Consider the following 10,848-nt stretch of genomic DNA (forward strand, 5'->3'; position numbering starts at 1 on the left):
CTCGCCCTTCATCCCGGACTCTGCCTGTCGTCAGGCGGCGTGAGGCTCCCCGGAGCCGTTGCTAGGCAACCGTGGCAGCATTAATATGCGCAGCGGGGAGGGAGCAGGGGATACCTCTGGCCTGCGGACGGAAAGCAACCAGGAAGGCGTCAGCGTGAGCCGACTGGTTCCTTCAGTAGCTGCCTGCCTCCGCCGCTTTCTCCTCCTCTTTGTCCTTCTCCTTTTCCTCCTCCTCCTCTTTGTCCTCCTCCTTCGCTTTCTCCTCCTCCTCCTTAAAACCAGTCAGTGTTCATCTCCTGCCAACACAAGGAGACACATCCAAGTGGAGAAAGAATCACTTTTTCGGTGTGAAACACTCAAAAGCCTCAAAATGAACCAAACATCTGAGAAAGTTTAGCTGAGAGGAAGCAGAGAAAACGCCGACAGCTTCTCCTGTTTGGAGACAAAAGAAGATGAAAACATTCACATGAAGCGGCTCGGCTCCTCTCCCACCCCCGTCTGCACATCAACTCACTATTCTTCAACTTGACATCATCCTTCCACAGACAAGAGGAGGAGAGCGGAGCGAGAGGTGGCGGCTCAGCGCTGAGGGGGGGAAAGTGACAGCGGCTGAAACTTGGCGACCAGTGAGATGAAATTTGCGGCGGAGACGCTGGAGCGCAGCAGGAGCCGCCGTGCAACCAGAGAGCCGAAGCGGGAGCGCCGGGCAGACGAGGCAGCCGACCTGGACGTGGAGGATGAGAGGGGCAGAGCTTCCCCCTAGCTGCCAGCGATGCGCTGCAGGAAGGCGCCCCCCCCCAGCATGTCCACGCTCCTCCTGATGCTCTGGAAGGTAAACACTCTGAACATCTTCATCTGGACTTCTGACACATTTTATGTTTAATGTGGGAAATTTGCATGAATCATTGAATCTTCTCTTCAAATCAAACTTTTCATTTTCATTTTACTTTTGTGTTTCTGAATAAAAACAACTCATCTCAGACTTTCCTAAAATATTACATCATTTTATGGGACGAAGCTTCAGATTTGACTTTTTGTTCAGATGGAGTTCAGAGCGATCCAGTTTCATCATGAGTGTCACTTTCCACTCAGTCCCAGAACAACGGGCAGAAAATGGGTCAAGCGGGCGATTAGTTGGAGTATTTCCTCTGCTGCTCCTCCATGAAGCAGAGGAGGAATGAGTGAGCGTCTGCTGGGTGTCATGCACGCTGGGGAGGGGCTGGGAGCTGTTTGCTTTATTTCCATTTTAAGACAATGCCAAAAGCACCTGAGCCTGTCAGAGCGGGTTAGCGTCTGCAGCTGTTCCACATGCTCGGGTTTATTCAAGTGGCAAAAGGTTTCATTCTCCGATGATCCGACCCGGGCCTCCTGAGGGGCAGAACAGGCATCCAGGTACGGTTTCATGTGCCAACATTTTCAGGTTTGACTTCCTGTCAGTCTGCTGTTTTTATTTCAAGAGCCAAATCTTTGATAGAGTATCTATATTAGTGATGGGATTTGCTTAAAATTTACTGAAAGATCTCCAATTAATTCATCACATTTTAATCGAAAATAATATATTGACAAAATGAGCAACATTTTCAATTCAGAAACCAATTCAGAAATCTGGATTATAGAAATAAACAGACATGAGTTCAACAACAATCCAAATCTGTCCTCCAACCATCATCTTTTTCAGGAAGTCCTGATCATTCGTGGAGCTTCTTTGGAAATGTGGACTGTGGAGCCTGACATTAGCGTTAGCTTCTACATGTTTAGCATTGAAATGCTATTTTAGGTTTGAATAACTTTTCTGATAAGCTAACTCCGTTTAGCACAACAATAGTCTTTTCTAGCATCCAAACAGATCAGTTTTAGAAACAGAAATGAATCCGTTGTTCTTAGCAGATGTCAGTTGTGCGTCAGATTTATGGGCGTAGCGGAAACATGTGAATACAAAGGTTCCAGTCGGAACCAGCTGCAGCCATGAGAGCAGCTTTTCACCTGATGTGATTTGTAACTTTTCTCCCTCTTCACTGTTTTTAGTTTTTTGCTGAGTGCTTGTTTAGATCGTCTTCATGCATCGGAGCACATCCAGTGCAGCACACAACAACCAGTTCAGGTTGGGGGCGTTGTTTAGTTTAGCGTCGTCCCAGGAGAGACCGTCAGAGAGCATCGATACGGGTCAGAGGAGGAAACTCAGAACTCAACGAGTTTCCCTGTCAGACAGGAGAGAAACGTGTCTGGATGTTTTGCTGCAGACGCCATGCAGGAGCATCTTTGTAATAAATCACTTAAGGACTCCATCAGGACATTTTCCCCCTAGCAGCTCATATAAATGAGTGCAAACAATAAAATCAGTAATTAAAATAACGACTGCCACTAATGACTTTTCTTCCTGCTAATTTTTCTATTATCTGAATAATCTAAGGATTCATTTTCCTGAAGGAAACACATCAGATTTTTTGTTCAAGATGTAGAATACCATAAGAAAATCAAACATGAGTGAAAATTTACAGTTTAAAGTGCAAAATGTACGTATAAACTGTTTATCCATTAAAGGAATAAATAAAATTAAACTTTTATTAATTACTGAATTATACATATAACAATGAGTTTCATAATGTCAAATATGATTAGAGTCAACAGAAATATGCTCAATTTCCTTCATGAATGCATTTTATTTACCAGTTTGTCTGGTAGAAGCTGGTGCATGTAGATATTTACCTTATCTGCAAAATTAAATGTGAATAAAACTCAATGAAGTGAAACAATTTTGGTCATCATGGATGGACAGATGGAAAAATGGATGGATGGATGATGTATTAACAGCATCTATCCATCTATCTATCCCTCCATCCTGGAGGCAGAAGCTGTTTCTGTTTGTGGTTCAGGTAACTTGATGGAAGTCAATTCTTGCATCCGAAGTGTTTTTCAGAGTCTGGCTCCGTGTTAGACGGTTTATTTTTGGTTCTCTTGATTCTGCTGCCGTTAAAAAGCCGTTGACCCGCATGAGAAGCACTTTTCTCATGAGAGGCGTTTGGATGCCAACTCTCACAAGCTGCTGCGCCTGAAGGCCGACAGCATGCAGCTAGTTTCTAACAGGGCACCCCGGGCCACGCATATCAACACACACACACACACACACACCTGTGAAATCACACAGATGAGAGCTGGCGCTCCATCACAACAGAGGAAGACAGGCTGTGGCTGCGGAGAGCAGAAATATTTGCTGTCTTTTCTCTGTCATGAAGCTTTAAAGGAACAAACATCAAGGTCAAACTTTGATCTGATCACTGAAGATAATTAAAATTCACCCATTTATCCTGAAACTGCTTTACAAACACTAACTGAAAACTTAATGCAGCTGCTGGAGGCTAAAGATTGTAAATCATACAAATATTTAGCTCCAAACTATTTTGTTTGGAACTAAATATTTTGTTTGCTAACTAAATATTAGCTGTTATCTTTGTTAACAAGCTAAATATTTAGCTGACAACATGTTGCAACTCACATTTAATTTTGTTAACAAGCCAAATACTCAGCCTGTTACGTATTTAGTGTTAAGCTAAGTAGCTTAGCAAGTATAAAGTGAATACTTGTTAATTAAATAAGTAATTAACAAGTACGTATTTATTTAAAAAGTAAATAAGCTAGCTAACTCCGTTAAAAGCTAACCGGGTTAGCTAACCAGGTTAGCTTGGAACCAGGTTAACAAGCTTGTTAACAAAACAATATTGAGTTAGCTAGCAAAATATTTTGTTGGCAAGCTAAACATTTAGCTCAAAACTGTTTAGTAACTATACAGTATATATATTTAGCTTGTAAACTAAATATGACCAAGTCAGGATGTGGGATGCTAACAGAATCATTCCAAAGGAAACTGGGTGCTGATGCTAATGCTAACGGGTGAAAACTCATACAACCGGGTTGAACAACGTTTTAAATAGCATTTACCCCAAATGAATGTATTTGTTCTTTTTTTGAGTTGTATGTTATAATCGTTACAATAAAGTGGAAAAAACCAGCAACTTAGCATTTGCTTGTTGTAAATATGCAGTTATCTGGATTTTTTAAAATATTCTAATTATTTACTCGTCACCATTCAAACCTCAAAGTCAGTCTGCATTTAAAAAGAAACAGTTGCACTCACCTAAACAGGATTTGTGTTTAACGGATTTTTTTATGCTTCTGCTCCAGATCGGTCCGAGACAAAAACTGAAGACTTTTGCGGGGAAAATGGTAAACGCTGTCTGCAGTGATGAGGAAAAGGGAACCCAAGACAAGGAAAGTAAGGAGGAGAGCATCTTGGCCATGCTGGGCATCATAGGAACTATTCTCAACCTGGTCGTCATCATCTTCGTCTACATTTACACAACACTGTAGGCCGCAAATTGCTAACCGGCTTCACCACGTCACGTCACGCTGCGCAGCCAGCCAGACTGGAGCCGGGTTCGAGGCTGGACGACGGCTTCATGCAGATCATGCTGCACCATAAACCATCCAGATGATCGGATTGTTTCTGACTGCTAATAAAAAGTGCATGAAATGAACAAGAAACGTTCAAAGTCTGCGGCTGTTTCCAGCTCCTGGACCTAAAGACCGCGTCCAGGGAAGGCGCTCATGTTTGGGAAGAGCCAGAATTTCAGTAAAGCCAACATGATTGTTTTCATCCTTCTATAATGGAACAAGTGAGACATTTCACATCAACTTCTATAAAATCTTTATTAATAATTAGTTTAATTTACACGGATTTGAGTCATTTATTGAACTGTTTATTGAGAAAACGAATTTTGAATTGAGCTGGAGCTGAAATTCATCCATGATGAATTCACCAGGCTTTGTGTTTGACAACAGCTGAAGAAAGATGAGACTGAGCTAGAGACATTTATAGGAAACAGCATGATTATCATATATTATTCAAGGTTTTTATGCATCTCTTTAACCTGTAATAGTTATCAATATTCTAATAAAATCCATCCATATACATGAAAAAACTTCTCAGGAGGACTTTTAGCTGCGGCTGTTTCACTTCATGGGCCAAATGCAGATTTTATATGGCGTGAGGTCAGAAATGTTTGAGACATATGTAAAAGACATCATCTAAAAATATAATTTCATTTCATTTTCCATTTCAAACATCACTGACTTGTAATGACTTAAAACTCGAGGTAATGACTAAGCAAACAATGAAAAATTATCTGGATATTTAAATGTACAAGTATCATTTTATTTAAAATATCATTTAAATCTTAATTTCAATCAACTTTCAAACGGAACATACTAAACTTTTATGTTGAGTTTGGAGAATTTTATTAATTTTGGGTCAATATGTGGTTTTAAAGATTTTCAGTTTTTAGGTCACAGGAACATAAAAAACAAGAGAAAAGTTCAAAATCAACTTCTAGCGACACCCAGTGGTGGAGCTGCAGATTGCAAGCAATTCATAGATAAAGCTATTTTACTCAGGACCTTAAAAATAATTATGTATTTTTGATCTGCTTAAATATCCATCAAAATATTAAACACAGAAAAAATGACACTGAGGTTTCGCCTCTGTAAATAAATCTGTTTGGTTCAGAGATTATAATCCCTTCAGCCTCCAGAAACTTTTCAAGGTTACGTTTAGGAACTGGCACTTTGTTGAGGTTAGTAAAACATTTAAAGAGAGCTTAAATGTTTTATTTTGATTTACTCCAATTTACTGCTCTTGTAACTGCAAATATTAAATATGCAGCAGTTTGAACGTTAAAACGGATCTTTGCCTGGTTTCCTAACACAGAACGTTGTTTCCTTTGCTTTCTGCTGATGATTGGATGATCATGTTAAAGTCAGAAACTTTCAGTTTTTAGATGAATTTTCTGTGAGGTTCTGCTTCCATTGATAAGCACAAACAGAGAAATGAAACCATGAAACCACAAACAGGGATCTGCTGCGTCAGACTGCAGCTGAACTTTTACACTCGGGTTTTCTTTTGCTTGGTTCTGAGTTTCTGAGCCTTTTTGTGGGTTTGTGTTGCGACTTTGACCAAAGTGCCTTCCTAAACCCAACCACAGTTTCTGCTCAAAACTTTTCAAAGTTTTTCAGCCACTAAAAAAATGAGTCAAGCCTCCAGTTTAATTTGATCAGATCCAGAACTTTAAATGAGAACCCGCTTTGAGCTGCTGATGTAATTGGGAGTAAAAAGGTAAAGACCAGTGGAGATAAACTGCTGATGGTTTTCTGCTGCATGTTTCCTGAGTCTCTGCTGCAAAACAGCTGGCTTCTGGCTGCAACTCTTTGCACTAAAGTAAGATGTTAGCAAGGAACCAAACATGATGATCCAATCCAAATAGATTGCTTTATATCCAAGCGTACTAACAGGAAGTTAAGTGGAAGAAAAAGCTTGAAGAAGCAGCATGGATAACCTCAGCCTTGAGAGGAAAGTGATGCAAACCTCAGTCAAGAGTTTATTAGAGATTCACAAGACATGGACCTCAGCTGTCACTCTTCTGTTTTTTTCCTGCCTGGTTGTTGATAAATGTGACCACAATCAGTTTTCCAAGTGAACGGTTTATGTTTCCCGTTCGCACAGAAGAAGAACGTTCCCGTCAGACAGCAGCGATCTGCTTACAGCAGCAACTAATATCGTCTCTGAATGCAGAGCTTTACTTGTTACTCATGCATCTTTTTCTGCTTCCTTCCACTTAACTTTCCATTAAAATCCTTGGATACTTCAAATTGATCACTTTGGGAGAATTTACAGCATATTTCAGTTTAATGAGTCAGACTTTTTGAATTGAATGACTGAAATAAAATAACTGTGCAATGATATTCTAATTTATTAAGATGCCCATGTATTCATTCCTTTAAAGAAACATGAAGACAACTCAACAACAAGCCAGTGTTTTCAATCAGTGCTTGAGATCCTGAACATGATCACAGGGAGAGAAGAAGAAAAACATGAAAGAATGAAAGATCTGCTGAAACCTGATCTTCCTGCTGCTGCTTCTTCACAGCCAGCTAAAAAACAGTTTAAAGAGCACATGGAAACGTCTTATGAATGTATTCATATTTATTGTACCTTTGATTCTTCATGTTCTATTTACCTTGAAATGTGAACAGTTCTTATTTCTGTTGATGTGCATCAGAACGTAATAATCTCTGTACAGGCTGACAAATAATGGAAAGATTTTTCAGTCTGCATTTCATTACAAAACAAATAAACATGTTTGATTTTTATCAGGGCATGTTAGTGTTGAGGAATGAATAATATGCATTTTTATTTTTATTTGAGATGAAAAACAAGCTGGAAGCTCTTTTGGAAACTAAGACCATGTATGATCATATCTGGGCCTGAAAGAAGACTGACTGGATGAAAAGCCAAATTTTCAGAGTTTAGAGCGTTTTTCTGGAGCAGCGAGACCAAGTTTTACGTCTCGTTGCAAATCCATCTGAAAGATGGAGAGAAAAACGTGAAAGAGCTTGAAACTAGAAGGACAGAGATGTATAAAGCACATATTGCCTTAAACAAATTCATTTTCATTCTATCTCTGTGTGATTTGTATCTTTTAAGTCAGATGCATAAAGGAGCGTCAGAACAATTTGCCACTCCAGTAGGAATGCTGTATGATGACCAACATACTGGAATAATCCTGTTTAGGCAAAGGAGACTGAAACAGCCTGACTGATATTTTCATTGGAAAAACTGTCTAAAGATATAAACAAGTTAATGAATTAAATCAATAAAACACCACAGGCCTGGTCTAAGCTGCTGTTTCACCTGAATCCTGCTGATTCAACCAACCCATTGTCTCTGCATCTCTTTCTAAATGAGCTGACACCATTTCCATGGTTTAACAAAAACGAACAGCTGCACCAGCAATTAATCCGTCTGCCACACAAACGTCTCTAAGTCAACAGGACGTGATCTGCTCATACATGACAACAGCAAGCTGTGGAGGAAAGTCAACCTGCAGCAGGAGCAGCACAGAAACGATGCAAAGGCTTCTGGGCTCCAGTTTACTCTCTTTTTCATCTCAATACATGTGTTAGAACACATGTATTGTGTTCTAACACAATACTAAATCAGATAATGAATTAGTATTATCAGATGATGAAGTTTTTACCCCAAAGATTCCCCAAACTGTGTCGAGATTTTTTTAACTGGAAGAAAATCTGGACAAATGTTTGATTGTTTAACATGTTTTATATAAAACTGCAGAATTCAAGTGAAGACAGAATAAAGGAACCAAAAGCAGTTTGAAAACTGAAGAGGAAATATGGATTGGGAAAGGAGCAGAACATTTCCTCCCTGTTGGAGCCAATCACCGCTAAGCTGGACGTGAATGAAAACCGTCAATAAAACACATCAGCACTGAGTCACAGGCTGGAATAATGTTCCAGAGAACCTCAGATTATACTTTTCACTCTGATTCTGAGTAGAACTGCAAATATTTTCAATGGAACAAATGATGTGGAAATAATGACAAGTAAGTGGATGTTTCTTCTTCTTCTTATATCTTATATATTACATAATCTAAAATAGGCTAAGTATGGTCTGCACAGATACAGGGAAACTTCCAGCAGTGACCAAGACACTAAAGACTGAACCTTTAACAAGAAGATCTATTATATAGTTGGAGAAATGTGAAGCTTCAAGTGAGAAACGCCAAAAATCAGAAGTCTAACCTTTTCAGCACCTTTCACTCAGCAGCATCGCTGACTCTGAGTCGGCCTCAGACATCAGACAGGATTTCTGCAGTAGATGTGTCCTGCATAGATTTCCTGTCACACAGCATATACATATCCATCTGGACTTTTTCACATTTATTCTTGCAGAGAAATAAATCCTGTGATCAAAAATCAGGGAGCGGCTTTGAAAGCCATGACAAATCCTGATATAAATGTAAAACTGGAGGGGAGAAAGTGTCTGGTTGGGTTTGGCTGGGACAGATTGGAAATCTTACAATGCATGGAAAATGTTTGTGTGTCATGTGATGGTGAAACCTGTCACCTCAGAGCGGCTCTTCAGATCAGAGGGTCAGAGGTCAGATCTGCAGCATCCTACCTGAGGAAAACACAGATAATTTTATGATAGTTTCTTATGAGTTATAGGTTATTGATTAGATTTGGACTCTAATCAAAATCTAATTGAATTTAGTATAGTTTACTGTCTTGTGATGTCCTCTGTTTAAGAACAAATGAATGACTTTATCTTCCTCCAGTCGCTGTGTAGCTGACTTTCCGTTGTGCTTTGGAGCCATTATTGGTTTTGAAAACTCAGCTGCTTTAACTTACTGCATGACGTCTTCAGATGTTGCTTCAGCTCTTCTTTTCCTCATGAATCCATCTGGTTTGGGAAGTGCACCAGGCCCTCTTGTGTTTCTGTTTTTATTGTATTTGAGCTGTCATCATTTGTGGTTTATTATCGTTATTCTACGTTCAGTTCATTCTGTGACGCTCACTGGGGCTGTTTAGTTTATTTCCTTTGTGTTTAGTTTCTTCTTTCTTTTATCTTTGCGGTTTGGTTTATTATCTTTGGTTGGTGTTCAGATTTATCCTCTTTTGATTTGCGGACTTTGTCTCTAAGTGCATTTGCATTCTGACTTTTATGTCACTGTTGGAGTAACGGCTTCTTCCTCTGTGTAAAATAGCTTAAACAGATTAATATAAAACCTTCGGGCGTCTGAATAATCAACCCAAAGACGAACAAACTTTTACAGATTCACAATCCTCTTCCTGATATTTTGGATGATTTCTTCAGATGTTTTATGATGTCACACAAGGAAAATTTCAGAACTTGGAAAAAAAGAGCCTATCCAGTCAGAACCGGCCCAGAACAGCTATGACCTTATGGATCCATTTGTTTTGGTTTTTATCTCAGAGGAACTACAGACAAGAGATTTTACAATCTGATATATTTGGGGAACCTTTTGCAAGGCAGAGTGGCCAAATTATCGTTACGTCGTGATGCTGAAACCTAAAAATCTGAAAATTGGAAATGAATAAAGGCTAAAGTTTTAGCCCAAGGGCGTCCACATTCATTCAACCTGGTTTCTGCAGCTTTCATTCATTCATGTTTTTCCTCTAAAATGTTTGTTTTTTAGTTGAACTTCACAGGATACAAATGGAAGAAGATATGGGCCACTTGAAAAACTATTTACTTATGAAAAAAAATCATAAATCTGATTTTCTTGAGTCTTTTTTCAATCATCTTCTGTAGATAGATACTGTATAAAAGGTGGAAAAAGATCTGAAAGGATTCATGATGGTTTCATTTTTCATATCATAAAATCCTGTTAGTTTAACATTATGTTCATTTCCAATGCTCTGACTGTGATTACTATGTTAATGTTCTTTCTGAGTCTGATCTTAAATGGCTCTATTGTTAAAACTCAAAGAACCTTTGCTGTTTTAATCCAGGCCGATCTGCCCGGATTAAGTGCGAAGCGGAAAGTCTGACAGTAAGTTGGAAGATTTGCGTCTGTGGTTCAGAGATCACGCTGCTTCCTGGCTTACTGTGCAGCACTTTTAGGATTTCCAACATGGCTCCTCCCTGAACCCCAACACAAACCCGACCTTACCGAGTCGTTAAAGAACGAGAGTGGATTTAAACTTTACTGTGAAAAAGCACAGGGAGAAACGGATGAGTGCTCTGAAACAGGGAGATCACAGTAAGCTGGTTTTTAATGGTCAGGAAAGTTGAAGCTGGCGCCATGTTGAGTCACGCTGAGCCTGCAGCTCCCAGTTATCTGTCACTGCTGTCTGAACAAAAACTGCTGGGCGGATCGATGGAGAGCAGAGCGCGGCGCTGTCTGACAAACAGCCATCAACATTCGGACCCGGCTCCCGCCTGTGTGGAAAAACAACCGACTCAAACAGAAAACC

At 39.6% G+C, this 10,848-nt stretch overlaps 1 long non-coding RNA gene across 1 annotated transcript; it reads left to right on the top strand.

Moving 5' to 3' along the window:
- The first annotated feature begins 233 nt into the window (after nt 1–233).
- Nucleotides 234–7,714, top strand: LOC114133871 (uncharacterized). Its single transcript, XR_003593297.1, has 2 exons — nt 234–832; nt 4,180–7,714. It is a non-coding gene; the product is annotated as an uncharacterized LOC114133871 (long non-coding RNA).
- Nucleotides 7,715–10,848: the final 3,134 nt, after the last annotated feature.

Source organism: Xiphophorus couchianus, chromosome 19 (assembly GCF_001444195.1).
Source record: "Xiphophorus couchianus chromosome 19, X_couchianus-1.0, whole genome shotgun sequence".
Classification (NCBI taxonomy): Eukaryota; Metazoa; Chordata; class Actinopteri; order Cyprinodontiformes; family Poeciliidae; genus Xiphophorus; species Xiphophorus couchianus.